The sequence below is a fragment of the Myotis lucifugus genome, unplaced genomic scaffold, assembly GCF_000147115.1.
Source record: "Myotis lucifugus unplaced genomic scaffold, Myoluc2.0 scaffold_431, whole genome shotgun sequence".
Taxonomy (NCBI): Eukaryota; Metazoa; Chordata; class Mammalia; order Chiroptera; family Vespertilionidae; genus Myotis; species Myotis lucifugus.
The window spans coordinates 235,513-246,063 of record NW_005871479.1 but is presented as its reverse complement, the minus strand read 5'-3'; positions in this window follow the sequence as shown (position 1 = coordinate 246,063).

The window sequence follows — 10,551 nt, the reverse complement described above, 5'->3', positions numbered from 1 at the left end:
AAACATAATCCCATGGTTGTCCGTCCCCTCGTCGCTCGGGGGCGGGCGGATGGTGCGACACAGCAATCATAGTGCGGCGAAGCAGCTGCCATAGGTAAGCGCGAGGCTGGCAGCCGATCGGTACCGGCCTGCTCAGCTCCCCCCGTACGCCGCGGACACTTGCCGGGGCCCCCCGCACGGGCTGGGTCATTCTCAGCCCCACGCCTCGTCTTGCCCAGATTGGGAGCTTCGCTGCGCCTCGATGGCTTTCGCTCTTGGCAGCAAAGTTCTTGTGGTTTGGTATCCGCTCTTTTTTTCCTAAAAGGCTCTCCCCAGGCAGCCGGCGGCGCGCGTGGTTGGACAGCCCAGCGCACAGTCTCCACTGTGTGCGGGCTGGGAGCTCCCTTGCTCCTGCTGGACCATCTCCTCCCGGGAGCCGAGGACGGAGCTGGCCACCGGGCTGTCCCCCAACTGACCCAGCTCGCCGGGCTCCCTCCCCCTGCCCCGCGCCAGACTTCCTAAGCCGGCTGCAGAGCCGGGGAGGAGCGCCTGTGCCCGGGGGCTTTGGGGCAGGTCTAGGTCTGGGCCCGGGTCCCCGCGGGCCTTGGTGCTGGGAGCGCAGGTGCGCGGGGAAATGCGGAACTCGGCTTGAGTGCTAAGGGATCGGGTTCCCAAGTGTCCCCGCGTCCCTACGTGGTGGTTGGGCCCTTCGGTTCGGGCCATGCAGGGCGGTGACTCCGCGCCTAGCTCCCGCCGTGGCGCACAGGGGGACAGGTGTATTCAGGGGGAGGGTCGAAGTGGGGACGCATCCTGTTAATGTGTTTACCTTGCATTTGCTCGGAGGTAGAGTCAGTTCCCCCAAATTGTGATTTTCAATGGGGCCTTCGAGCTGCTATTACGCCCTGTGGTTTCCGAAGGCGTGGGGTTGTGTGGATTTTACAAATAGGGTGTCTTGCGGACGAATTAGGGGAAATCGCGCCATCTAGAGGAAATGGTGAGCTCCCAGCTCCTTGAGGCTGCAGGCTGCGTGTTCTCTAGGAAAGGTATCTCCTGTGGCAGGTGGGGAGGCCGGGACTCGCCTCCTGGGAAGAGGAGTCCCCTGTGTGTCTACAGCCCCGCGCTTCCGAGTTCAAGGGACAGAATTGCAGGTCGTGCTGAGTGGCAGGCGGCCACCTCAAGATCCATCACCTTGTCCCTCTGGCTTTAGGATCCTCCAGCAGAAAGATAAAATGGTACTTGCTGGTACCTGTGGCAGAAAGCTGGGAAATCCATGCACGGACCTTGCTCTTCTCCCGAGTGATTTTCCGGGGAATCTTGAGCCCGGATCCCTGGAAAGGAGGTTGGCTGTGCCGGGAAGGGCAGCTGAAGGAGAACTTGGAAGGGTCTCTCACCAATCTGTGCAGGAACTGTGCCACCTGTGCATCTACAAAGGAGAGGTTTCCTGCAGTCCCACCGCCACAGCAGGCGACAGGCAAGCCCCCTGTATAAGGGACATGGTCTCCAGTAACAATGGGGCAGACTTGGCTGGTTATGGAGGAGAGCGGAGGAAGGCCCTGGGTGGGGCACCCCACAGCCAGGGAGCTCCGCGTTCTCTGGGGCTGGGTGTCGCTGCCACCTTCCAGGCCAGCTGGTGTTAGCAGTGAGCTGGGTGCCCCCTGTCCTGACAGGGACGTTGGTTCCTTGTAGGTTAGTGTCCTGCTCTGCTGGTGGTGAGACCCGCTGTGCAGGGATGGTGGTAAGGGAGGTCCCAGCCTTCTTTTCTCACCAGCCCTGTTCCCATCATTCCCTCCCCATGATGGACAGGTGCCTCCTGTCTGAATGGACATGTAGAAAGGTGGGTGGGTGGCCTCCCCACCCCCCATGCTGCCTCAAACTGTCTCTCCATTTGCAGGTGTTTATTCAATAACCAGATTTGTGACCCCCAAAAAAGGGTCTTGCAGTAACATGGCACTTTTTCCAAGGAGGGCTTCCTGGCCTTTGCTGAGAAACCTGTCTGCGTCTCTTCTTCCCAGCCTCCCAAGGCGCACCTCACTGCCTCCCCCGTGTGCGTAGCAATACAGAATGGAGGCATGAGGAGCTCCTGTTAGCACGACCCTTTCATATGGCTCTCCAGCCCCCCAGCGTGGATCCAACGCAGGCATTCTTAGATGAGGAAATGCAAAATACAATGAAGAGGTACTGAGCACTCCAAAAGTGGGACAGGGAGTTTTTTGAGCCACACTCCCAGGGTCCCTGCATGTGCTGGCATTTCCATTTCTCAGAAGAAGAAACGTGCCCAGAGAGGTGCAGGGGTACAGCCCGGGGTCTGCAGAACTGAAGTGCTTTTCCCCCTACAGCCTCGCTACCCAGTGCATTAAACTCAAGCGCTTGCTTTTACCATGCGTGGTCCCCAAATTTGGTCACGCCTTGGGAGGTGTGATCAGCCATCTCTCCAGCAGTCTGCCCTCCAGGGAAAGGGAAGGGATATTATATTCCCAAGCGAAACTGCGCGTAAACAGACGTCTTATCAGTAACCAGCGCAGGCTCTTTGGGATCTGCTATGTCTGTGCACTGAGAAGGCAGTCTCCCTTATAGAGCATCGTCCCAGAACTTGACTTACAATCCCACAGGGAAGGTCAGATAGCACAGGTGTCTGCGGTGTTCCTGAGGCTCTGTAGGAGAAGGCTTTGCTTTCCAAACAACACCGTTGTTTATTCGCTCAACAAACTGAACAGAACTTGAACCTGAGGAAGGGAGGGCCAGACTTCCCCATCTGTCTGGTATCCAGCCCCATTCCAACGACAGGCATTTATTTATTTTTTTATTTGGCCCTCCCTTCCCTTAGCTACAGTGCTAGGAAGGAGCAGCGTGAACAGGGCAGTGGAAAAAAGCGAGGACTGCCTCACCCAAGGGGACATACTGTGGGGAGCCTCTATAGGGTTAAGCCTCGACTGACCTGTTGGCAAAGTCATAAACAAGTCCCAGCTTAGAGGGCACAGTCCTCTTAGCATAATTAGGCTTGACCTTATGACGCTCCCTAGATCTTACCTGGGAAGCTAATGGGCTGAGGGAAGTGCAACAAGAACAAAAACAAGTGAAACTCACAAGAACAATGTGAACAAGTGAAACTCACAAGAACAGTGTAACTATGGAAACCACTACCTTGTTTACCTCTGACTATAAAATAAAGGCTCAGCTTGCCCCAGGATCTTTCTCTGTGGCCTCAGCCAGGCACAGGAAGATCCACGGAGTCTAGAGAGAGAGCTAGAGAGTTCTGAACGCTGTCTCCGTGTAAAACATCCTTCGCCGACTCCGTCCACGCCTTTGGGAACCCCTGGACCCCAGCAACATACGAGGTCAGACTCACCTGTAGGCATGATGAGGTTCCCCGGGGCACCCCCTCACAGGTCCGGACCTGCTCATCAGCCCTCATGGCTGAGTTTGGCGGGTCATTGTGCCCTGAAATGGGACACATGGGAGTTCATGTTGTTTTTACATCAGCAGTGCAGCTCACATAGTCTGATGCTACTTCGTTTTCAACGTCCTGCTTTCCCAATGCTTCCCTTACTATCCTGAAGCGCACCGGCTTTGTATCTTGGGCATCTCAGGATCCTATGGTCAGAAAAAGCCGGATTCCGGTCTTCTCCATGCTGCGGGGTTTTGACGTTGCTTTCGTGTTTCTCTGTTGAGAGCACTTTGAGGAAGGAGATCCCTCAACTCCACGTGTCTGGTTTTCCATGAGGATATGGATGCTATCGGAGTCTACTAACTGCGGGCCTGATAGGGAATATATGGCCATTCTGTGGCTGCCCCAGGAGCTTACTGAGAAACTCCAAGGTCAAGAAGGGAAGGTGTGAAAAGATGGAGGGGGGAGGCTTAACCCCGAAGCAAGAGTTAGTGAGGACAAAGCAAACCCAAACCATGGTGATGCCCAGGCCCTTCCTTTCAGGGTCAAGGGCCAGGCTCCAGGGGCAGAAGCCCATCTAGCTTTGAATTTGAGACACGCTCTGAATGGCCTGTGGTCTGAAGGGGCTGCGGTGAATTGATACTATGGACAGGTTTCCCTAAACATCTTGGTGTGCAGTACTCACCGGTGGCTCAGTGGTTGAGCGTCGACCTATGAACCAGGAGGTCACAGTTCGATTCCCGGTCAGGGCACATGCCCAGGTTGCAGGCTCCATCCCCGGTAGGAGGTGTGCCAATCTATGATTCTCTCTCATCATGGATGTTTCTCTCTCTCTCCCCCTCTTCCTTCCTCTCTGAAATCAATAAAAATATATTTTTTAAAAAAATAAAACTTGACCTAAAAATACCATTTAGCATCCAAAAGAAAGAAAAAGAATTCTGTAATTATTTCCACTTAACTAAGTAAGGTTTTTAGGGGGATGAGGGAGATTGTTCAGGGAAACTTTTCTTAAAATGTTCGTATGTTTTTATTTGTTTCTGGAAACAGTATAACCCTAAACATACTCCCATTTCTAATTCATGGTCCATCAGAATACGCACCAGGCATATTATTTGACTAGCAACAACAATAAAAAGCCCCGGGCGACGATGAGAAGCAGCTGTGGTTTGGTGGGAAAACCACTGAACTTGGCATTGCAGGGCCTAGGCTTAAGCCTCTCTCTCTGCCATTTCTATTCTTGGTGACTTCGGGGTTCCAACCAATTTTAAAAGGAAAGCCATGGCCCTAACCGGTTTGGCTCAGTGGATAGAGCATCGGCCTGTGGACTCAAGGGTCCCAGGTTCAATTCCGGTCAAGGGCATGTACCTTGGTTTCGGGCACATCCCCAGTAGGGGGTGTGTAAGAGGCAGCTGATCGATGTTTCTCTCTCATCGATGTTTCTAACTCTCTATCCCTCTCCCTTCCTCTCTGTAAAAAATCAGTAAAATATATTTTTTAAAAAATAAGGAAAGCCGTGGAGGGGAGAGCCACGTACATTTGACACATTTGTTCTTTCTGGATCGGCACCCTTCCCCACCTCCCATCAGCCGGGATCTTCTTTCCTTCGGCTTCGCATCAGCCAAACTCTAAACAACTTTGAACTTGATGAATAACTTGGTTATCTGCTCCCCATGGCTAAGAGTCTGTGCTGTTTGCGCTTGGCACCAAACGGTTCATTAATCCAAGGACTCCAGCCTTCTGCCGGTGGAGAGAGACACACAGGCTCCCTGTCCGCTCAGACGCTCGCCTCTCGCTGCGTAAACGGTTCCAAGCTGGTTCTTCTCCCGAGAACATGCTGGAACGGGGAGAGGTAAACACTGGGCCGTCTGTTGTCCATGACGGGAACCTGGTGCGTCTTGACGCCGGGGCCCCAAAGCCGCTGTAGAACAAGAGGTTGCTGAGTGTTTTCCGAAGGTGTGGTTTCAGGTATGTAGAGTGTTGCCAGGGCTTATTGCTAAAGAATTCCAGGCCGACACGAAAGCACAGAATGTCACTCTTCCCGTGACATTTCCCACTTGTTCAGCGACACGTTCACTTGGTCGGGGGTGGGCAAGGCCAGTTAGGTGCACAGCCAACACCCGTTCACTGGCTCCCTAGAGATACGGGATCCCTGGAGCCCGAAGATCACCCCCAGGCAGCCAGGCCATGATTCCGCAGGTTGAGAAGCTGAGGGTACAGCCCGGCCGGTGTGGCTCAGTAGTTGAGCATTGATCTAGGCACCAGGAGGTCTCGGTTTGATTCCTGGTCAGGGCACACGCCCGGGTTGCGGGCTCCATCCCAAGTAGGGGGCGTGCAGGAGGCAGCTGATCGACGATTCTCTTTCATCATTGATGCTTCTATCTCTCTCTCCCTCTCCCTTCCTCTCTAAAATCAATAATATAATATATTTTTTAAAATGTTTAAATAGAGAAGCTGAGGGTGTTGCAATTGGACAGGGCACCCAGGGGCTACTGAGCCAGGGGTGGAATCACTCCATATCCCAAGTCTCTTTCTCCATATCCACTGCAATGTCTAGATTTTTGCAGCGGTTCTCAACCTGTGGGTCGCGACCCCTTTGGCGGTCGAACGACCCTTTCACAGGAGTCACCTAAGACCATCCTGCATATCAGATACTTACATGACGATTCATCACAGTAGCAACATTACAGTTAGGAAGTAGCCACGAAAATAATTTTATGGTTGGGTCACAACATGAGGAACTGTATTTAAAGGGCCAGAAGGTTGAGAACCACTATAGAAGTTTCCATCTCAACGCTGATGACAAGTAAGCAGTATGTAGACCAGATAGTAGGTGTGCTCTGGAGTCTCAGGCCAGAGGCTCAAGAGGAAAGTAAGAAGGGGAGACTTTTATTTAAATATGAAACTCCAGTTAAACAGGAGTTTAGAACCCCGGGAGGGAGAAGTGGGAGAAGGATCAAAAGAGAAAATATGTCCTGTTGGCGTGGCTCAGTGGTTGAGCATCGCCCTATGAACCAGGAGGTCACGGTTCAATTCCCCGTCAGGGCACACGCCTGGGTTGTGGGCTCCATCCCCAGTGTGGGATGTGGAGGAGGCAGCCGATCAGTGATTCTCTCTCATCAAGGATGTTTCTCTCTCTCTCCCTCTCCCTTCCTCTCTAAAATCAGTAAAAATATATTTTTTTAAAAAAGAGAGAGAGAAAATATGGCTGCCCCAGGAGCTTACTGAGAAACTCCAAGGTCAAGAAGGAAAGGTGTGAAAAGGTGGAGGGGGGAGGCTGAAACCCAAATATCAGGGAAATGCAACCCTAGAAACTGTCACAGGCCACCAAGGGGGCTCCACCCAGCTGGGCGGAGGCTGGGGGGGTCCTTACTCCTGTTCAGAGCGAAAGGATAAGCACTCGGATGGAGTAGGGTTCACAGAGGAGGAGAATCTTACCCCAGATACTCCGGTGCCTGGGGAGGAGTTGGTGAGCCCGTTGGCGGTGGTGTGACAGCCGAGTCACTCAGAAGTCAGCAGGGTGGCCTCTGGCAGGTTCCTTGCCTTCTGCAGCGGGATTTGAGACAAGAGCAAGTCATGTGACTTCCCAGTGAGAAGGGACAGCATTCGCGTCTTTCAGTGGGAACTGAAGTCCCAGAGACGCCGTAGCTGTTAGACACTTGGCATTCCTCATGTGGACTCCTTTAGATGTAATTCCGTCTGTACACACATCCGTGCGGCCCCTGAGGCTGGTGAACTCGGTTCTTCCCTGACTGCTTGGCTCCTGTCAGGATGGGAGGGGGCATCGGACCGTTCAGCTAAGGAAGAAAACAAAGTAGGAAGTACCCCCTGGGGAGGGAGCAGGCAGCAGGTTGCTGGTGGGTTTTGGTAAAATGGCAGGTAGCTAGATAGCTGGATGGATTGACCGGTTGGCTTTATGTGTGCTCTTACCTACCCTGGGACTACCTGGGGGGAAGGGGCCGGTGGTCATGAGAGATGGCGGTGTGGTGCCTAGTGGCCAAAATGAGCAACTGTCCTTCCATCCAGGCCTGCGCCCCAGGACGGACACACTGGGCCCCCTGCCCACAAGGGGAGCCTGGCCGTCTAGGGAGAGCCATTTTTAATAGCCACTTTGGTGGGATATATACTCAAAAGTCAAGTCCCCATTAACTGGGCGAAGCCAGATGCACTTTGTGAGACGAGACCATGAAACCAGACCCATCGGCTAAGCCTTCTCTGAGGGGGCAGAGACAGGCCCGGAGACGAGGGAGAAACCCAAGGGTGAATTCTGTTTAGACTTCCAGAATTCCTCCTGACAGAGTTCCACCCCCAGGGTCACTTACGATAGCAAGTCGTTCCAGAGCGTGTGTATGGGAAGGGGGTGTTGGGGGGGGGGGGAGAATCGCCGCGGATCGGAATTGTCCTTAGAGACAGGAAACAAAAAAGAAAATAGGATAAACAGGTACTTTTCTGGATGAGGAATTATAAACAGTGGGGATCCCCAGGGACCATGGTGCTCCCAGGCTTAGTTTAAATGTTCATATTTCATCTGGAGGAGAGACTGCTCGGCTAGGTCCAGGCCTGCAGATGGAATGGATGGCAAACAAATAGTGATTAACCGCAGGGCGGGCCGAGGCGGCAGCAAGCAAACGCATACTAAGCTTCCTCAGGGAGGGGGCCAGCCTCAGTTAATGCCTTTAGGAGAACATAACCCAAATTACAAGAAAAATGGATCCTGGAGGGATCTTTGCAAAATGTTTGTTTGCTAAAGGCCGTGCGGGACCAAGTGTTCAGGAGGTGCCTACCATGAGGCCCAGGCCACAGCCTCAGGGAGAACGCGTAAGTGGTCAGACTGTTAACAGGAGCCATTTGTCTAAAGTCAGCTACACTTTGAGTTTCTCTGGCAAATGAAGCGCCGAGTTCCAAAACCCAAGGTTTCAAGAATTTCTTACTCTTTTGCAAAGAGTTGGGGAGTTGTCAACAAGCCGGGCCGTTTGGCCGGTAGAGACAGGTTCCTCTAGGTCAGTGGTTCTCAACCTTCCTAATGCCGAGACCCTTTCATACAGTTCCTCATGTTGTGGTGATCCCCAACCATAAAATCATTTTCGTTGCTACTTCTTAACGGTCACGTTGCTACTGTTATGAATCATGTAAATATCTGATAGGCAGGATGTATTTTCATGGTTACAAATTGAACATAATTAAAGTATAGTGATTCATCACAAAAACAATATGTAATTATATATTCAATATGTGTTTTCCGATGGTCTTAGGCGACCCCTGTGAAAGGGTCATTCGACCCCCAAAGGGGTCGCGGCCCACAGGTTGAGAACCGCTGCTCTAGGTCAACATGACCCCATGCTGCTCTGATGGGGCCAGAGTTCTGATAGTTAGTCTTCTACACCCTGCAAAGACCAAATCTCCACTTTCATGATATCCACATTCAGCCACACACACTTTTTCTCATGAGAAAAAAAAAAACCCTTGGCATTACCTTTCCCAAATTATTTGCTTCTGCCATAAGAATTGTTTCTGCCGTCCAGATGAACGCCAATCAATCCCCTAGCAGGAATGCTGCGGAGTTCGAGTGGCCCCGTGCCCCTCCCAAATTGTATGATCAGCCAGCCCCTTACAGATGAGGAAACTGGGGTGTAGAGACCAGAAGTCTGGTTGCCAAAGGTTCAGTCTTGGGCCAGGGCAGGACTGAAAGGGGCTGCTTGGAGGTTTTTTGTTTGTTTGTTTTAGAGAGGAAGGGAGAGGGAGTGAGAGAGAAACATCAATGATGAGAGAGAATCATTGATTGGCTGCTCCTGCACGCCCCACACTGAGGATAGAGCCTGCAACCCAGGCATGTGCCCTGACTGAGAATCGAACCATGACCTCCTGGTTCCTAGGTCGATGCTCAGCCACTGAGCCATGCTGGTCCAGCGCTTGCAGGTCTGTGCTGTGTTCCTGGCCTGGAGGTGCCGCAGAGCTGGTGGTGGTGGTGGTGGTGGTGGTGGTGGTGGTGCTGGTGCATTTGCTGGTGGGAATACTATTGGGTCCCTTCTCTCATTAGCCGGAGGCTCAGGCTGACTTGGAAAGACGGAATCCAGATGGTGTGAACGGGTGGCCCTGGAAGGTGCCCCTGTGCAGGCTGGCTCTGTGCCCGCCTCGGTGTGCCAGGGCTCTCCTGGGCTTCTGACGAATACATTGGTGGGTTTGGCCCAAGGATGGGCCAACCTTGAGGGGAATGCCATGTGCGATCTGGATTGCAGTGGGCAAGCCTGTTGTGGTCTGCAAACCAGGGCTTCCGGTGAAACTCGGTGTTGGGGGGCGATAATTGGACAGAACCTGCTAGACTGAGACCTCACTATGGGAGGGGGAGAGATGGTGGCACCCCAGCTGTAAAGGCAGGCGAGCAGAGGCCCTCGGGGCCTTGAGCCCTAAGGGAACAGGCGCTGGCGGAGGCCTTAAGCCCTTTCTTGCCCGTTGTGAAGCCGGGATCAGAAGTGTGACTGCTTTGGGTCGTGCCTGCTGTCTTGGGCCTTTTTCCCTCGCCCGGAGCTCGCTCCTCCATAGCTGGACTCCCCTCCTGGCAGGCAGAGCGCCCCGCAGCCTGTGTGGCCTCCAGCGAGCGAGGACTGTGATAGTGCTTAAGGGAAACATCGCAATTGGACAAAAACGCGGGATTCTCTTCCAAAGAACCAGATGAGTAGGCTTGGAAGCGAGGTGAGGGGGCCAAGGGGAGGAATTGGTTTGACTGAAAACACTTGCTCCGGCGGCTGTATTTGTGCTCCATCCAGAGGATGCTCAGGGGGGAGCTGCCAGCCCCTTAAATAGCCCGGGAGCAGGGGCAGGAGCGCTTCGGGGCTCAGGGAACCCTGGGGAGGAGGCACTTTGCTCCCAGAAAAACAGGCGACCCAGCGAAGGAAGTCATCACCCTGATGCCCTGCCGAGCGCCGCCTGGGTGGCAGGGCCCCGAGCAGCGCGGGGACCGCTGTCCCCAGGCCTCCCCTGGGGGGGGTAGCCCTCCCGCCTCTGCCGGGCCCGCAGGCCCCCAGCTCCAGGGCGCAGCCAGGGCAAGTGCGAGGGAGGCAGCGGGAGCTGGGAGGAGGTGCAAGAGGCAGCCCAGCCAGACGGTAGGTTGGGCCGGGGCTAGCGGATGGGGCACTCAAGGTGCACTCCTGGCTCATGTCCAAAATGTCCACCCGACCATTCCCCGGAACAAT